Raw genomic sequence first — 4446 nt, forward strand, 5'->3', positions numbered from 1 at the left:
GACTCTTTTATCGAAAGTGGTTTAAGAGTCCCTTCAAGTATCACACAAATGTACATTCGTATTATTGAAGCTTCGTTAAATCAATATTCTAATACTATTTGAGGTAGGCCTGTCACTTTTAACCGAAACATGAAACCCAACCCAAGAAATACCATCCGAGGAAAGAATCTTCAATGCTATAATTTTATAATGTTTACTAAGTAACCGGCGTAGCCTTGATAGTTATCTCCAAATCAACCCAAGTGATAATAACGTAGATTTTATCGGTATTAATTTAGGACCAAATTTTCTACTGTTGCTTAAATCTGCAATCAAACCGCCATATGACTAAGCTAACCCCGCTGTGTAGGATGGGTTAACATGTATAATTACTAGTTAAGTTCAAAGAATAACATGGGCAATCCTGTTAGCATAAAGAAAATGATATTATTATTTTATCACACAAAAACCTTTGTTATATTGTAGCACAATACAAAAACATAAAAAGGTTAACGCTAGGGATAAAACATACTTTATTCGACAATGCTATTTTATTATTAGAACAGATAAGAGAACGAAGATTCAAGGATAAATTTCAATAACAGAGTGATAAGATCGAATGTGTTTTATAGTAAAGCGAGTGAACCCGGCCTCATGAAACACATATGACCATTCTTTGGAGGTCCGCTCTTTTCCTTTACTCGTATGAGCCATCATGACCATATCAAGCAACAATCCCACACCTTTAAACTCGTGATCTTCTTCACGTCCAACAACTGCTTCAACAATAATCACCTTGCCTGTGTCTTGAGGAATCGCCTTTCTACATTTTCTTAATATGGTAATACAGTCATCATCTGCCCAGTCATGTAAGACTTTCTAAAAAAAGTGAAGAAAAACATTACAACATTATTAAGTTTGATTTAAAGTATATTTAAGAACATTTGACTCATACAGTGACTTGGTGACACTCACCATCAAATAAACAGCATCAGCTTTAGGAACATGATCAAACATGCTACCTCCAACATGTTCAACACCTTCAGCTTTAGGAGCTACAGACACCACATGAGGAAGATCAAAATTGATCCCCTTGATCCATGGAAAAGCCTCCACAATTAGCCGTATAGCTGTCCCGTCACCACCGCCAACATCCACCAATGTCCTTACACCCTTAAACACCTCTGGACAACCTCCTATCACCGCCGCCACCCCGGCCCTAGCATCACACGCCATTCCATCATTTAAAAGCTTACTATGACCCGGATTTTCCGCACAAAATCCCCATAAATCATTCCCATGTGCTGCTTCAAAGGGCAAGTCTTCATTACCCAAAACCCAACCACTTAGCTTATGCCATGGAGCCAACATAACTGGAGTGCTCTCTAAAAGAAGCAAGTCAGCCATGCTATGGTTTCCATTCCTGGTTAGGAGCCGAGATATCGGTGTTAGAGTGTATCCAACAGATGTTTCAGACATGGGTTTTTCTTGAAATACTTTATAATGTATCAAGAACCTCATGATCCGATACAACGTAGACTGTGAACACTTGATCTCTAATGCAAGATCAACAAGTGTCATCGGGGATTTATGATTTTCTAGGATATCAGGAATCCCAAGTTCAATGGCACACTTCACAAGAGCCGTGGGAGTGAAACCAAGAATAAAATTCCATATCTCTTCTTGGGCGGCCACTTCTTCATTTGTGAAACTCTGAATCCATATTTCTTTGTTTGAAAGAATTGTGAGGATTAAGTCATTAAGCCTCCTTTAAATAGCAAGAAAGCTTGCAGGGTTGGATATTTTTTAACAATTTTATTTAATGCACGTTAAAAAGGTAAATTGTATTTTTATGTCCTATTAATTAATTTAATTTAATGCGCAGTCGGAGTAATTGTTTTCTCATCTATGACAAGGACGCTAGGTAACTGGGACATTGTTAAGATCTACTTCAGTTTTATTGGTATTTGAAAAGTGCAAAAGGTTCTCATTTAAATTTTTTGGGTTGAAAAAAATCAATACGAAAATATGAAAACTCACGATCTATTTTCCTTTAATCTTTTTAAAGAAAAAATGAAATACTCAGGGAAAGTTATTCTAAATAATAATAAACAATATAACGAGTGCAACAAATAAATACTGATATTATGTAGTGTAAGTATTCGTAAACGTGATAAATTCATGGAAATATAAGAGCAAATTATTGAATAATAAATGTCAATTTTTAAGATTTCCTTCAAAAGTTAGGAGATTTTGGATAGAGACGATACTAATTTATTATTATTGTTACTACCGAGAACAATGAGTAAAGAAAGGGATATATTCTTTTTTTTTTAACTATTAACTAAGTAACGCCGGGTACTCCGTACACGGCCCTCATTGGCTAAAAGTAGCCCAAGCCGGCTACGAGTCCGGACAGGCGGAGCCCTTAGCGGTCCACCTATTGAGGGATTCCCCGGATAAATCCCGACTCCCACGCTCGCCAAACAGCACAACAGCAAGGAGCCGGTAAAATCGGGTGAGATCAGGACTCGAACCCTGGCAAGCCAGGGTGATCCCTCATATCTCCCATATAAATTAGTGTAGTAAGGTTTGAACCCTCATATCTCCCATATAAATTAGTGTAGTAAGGTTTGAACCAAAAGGAGATATATTCTTATTTATATGGATCATTGATATCAAAAAATCTTTCAATCAAGAATCAAAACAAAAAACGGTAGGAAATTCGTTAATAAAACACAAATTTTATTAATATGAACTACAATACAAAATAAATAAATGGTAAATTACAATACTTTAAAATAAAAGTTACAACTAATTAAACAAGTATAAGGAAACAAAAATAAATAAAACAAGTAAAACGGGGTTGAGGATTCATGTTCCACACAGGTCCCTTAAAACAGATTGTGGGTCTCCCAAGAGAACCCGTCTGTTTTCCAGGGTACAACATCCGAAGCAGTTAGTACTGTCGGGGAGGACCGAGCACCCGAATTGGAACTCGAAACTTCAAATAATGGAGTAGAAACAAAAACGTGACAACCTTCACGAGTGTTTGTGTTTTGATGTAAGTTGGTGATCTTGTAAAAGTGAGACTCATCTTGCTCATATATATAGTGAACGAAGGCTCTTGAGTTGGACAAAAAATGATGATCATAAAAAGTAACATTAAACGTCTTTAATGTCTTTTATTATTTTAATCAATTAAATCAACTCCCAACCTTTCATATGATGCATGCTAGCGTGTGACTCGTACATGGACCAGCGGAACGCGCACCCCAACATCGCAAGCAGTCGGCTCCACCAATGTGGGACAAGTTCCCACTTTAACTTTATTTGTTAAAATTGGCAGCTTTAACATTTTAAACACCCAACTTCAGATATTGATATCTCATTCATCTTATGTCCGCTTTGGACACGATTTGGTCCGTTGTGAAGCTCTCACAACATAGAACACAAACGAAATAGTTAAACAATTATATTAGCCGCAATTACATATATTTTAACTATTCCAAAATGCGAAAAATACATATTTGTACTTGATGAAAACAAAAACTCATTTTTTTCTATTAATCCAAATTTTTCCAATAATCCCCCACATGAATGGAGATTGATCATTTCCTTCAAGTTTCATCATTGCAATTAAATGGTTGAGTATTGCAAGATAGGTAGCGTTAGTTTTGAACCTTCCTTTGTGAAGCATACTTAGTCTCGTAGTAGTGAGTAGACGCGATGTCTTTGAACAAACAACCATTTGTGTAGATGTTATTACACTTCACACAACACTCTTCCTGGTCTGGTCAACCCCTTATTGTCGTGTCTGTTATGGTCATGGAACACTTGCCTAGTTCTGCGAGAGCTTTAGGAATTGCACCCCCCACAATTACATTAGAAGCGAACCCACTTCTCTCTCACATAGGTGATTTTACACAAATAATTAAAATACATATGCTTAACCTCGTCGATATCAATAATTTGTTATAGGAATGGACAAGGAAATATAAAACTCCCTTTTTTTCTATTTGAGATAATCCCCCACAGTGACCTTAGTTCATACAGTTAGATTGTCCTATTAAACCTAGATCTTGGGATCTCCAATCTCATAGGTTACGTTTTCCTTGGCACTCACTTACTTCATGGGCTTTAGTCCCATTCCTCTTGACGATATGTGAACTAACTCTTTGCTTAAGCCTTTCGTTAACGGGTCAACAATTTTATCCTTTGACTTCACATAGTCAAGCGTGATAACACCCGTTGAGAGTAGTTGTCGTATCGTGTTGTGCCACGCCGAATATGCCTTGATTTTCCATTGTACATCGAGCTCTCCGCTCTACCAATCGCTGATTGGCTATCACAATGTATGCAAATAGCTGAAAAAGGCTTTGGCCATCTTGGAATATCTTCCACAAATTGACGTAACCACTTCGCTTCTTCTCCCGACTTATCCAAGGTGATAAACTCATATTCCAT

General features: G+C 36.9%; 1 pseudogene; it reads right to left on the reverse strand.

Annotated features, from left to right (window-relative positions):
* Nucleotides 1–541: 541 nt before the first annotated feature.
* Nucleotides 542–4446, reverse strand: LOC143597725 (acetylserotonin O-methyltransferase pseudogene; annotated as a pseudogene).

This window comes from Bidens hawaiensis, unplaced genomic scaffold (assembly GCF_021521415.1).
Source record: "Bidens hawaiensis isolate Kalapana, Puna unplaced genomic scaffold, B.hawaiensis_p1.1 tig00048947_1, whole genome shotgun sequence".
NCBI classification, from domain to species: domain Eukaryota; kingdom Viridiplantae; phylum Streptophyta; class Magnoliopsida; order Asterales; family Asteraceae; genus Bidens; species Bidens hawaiensis.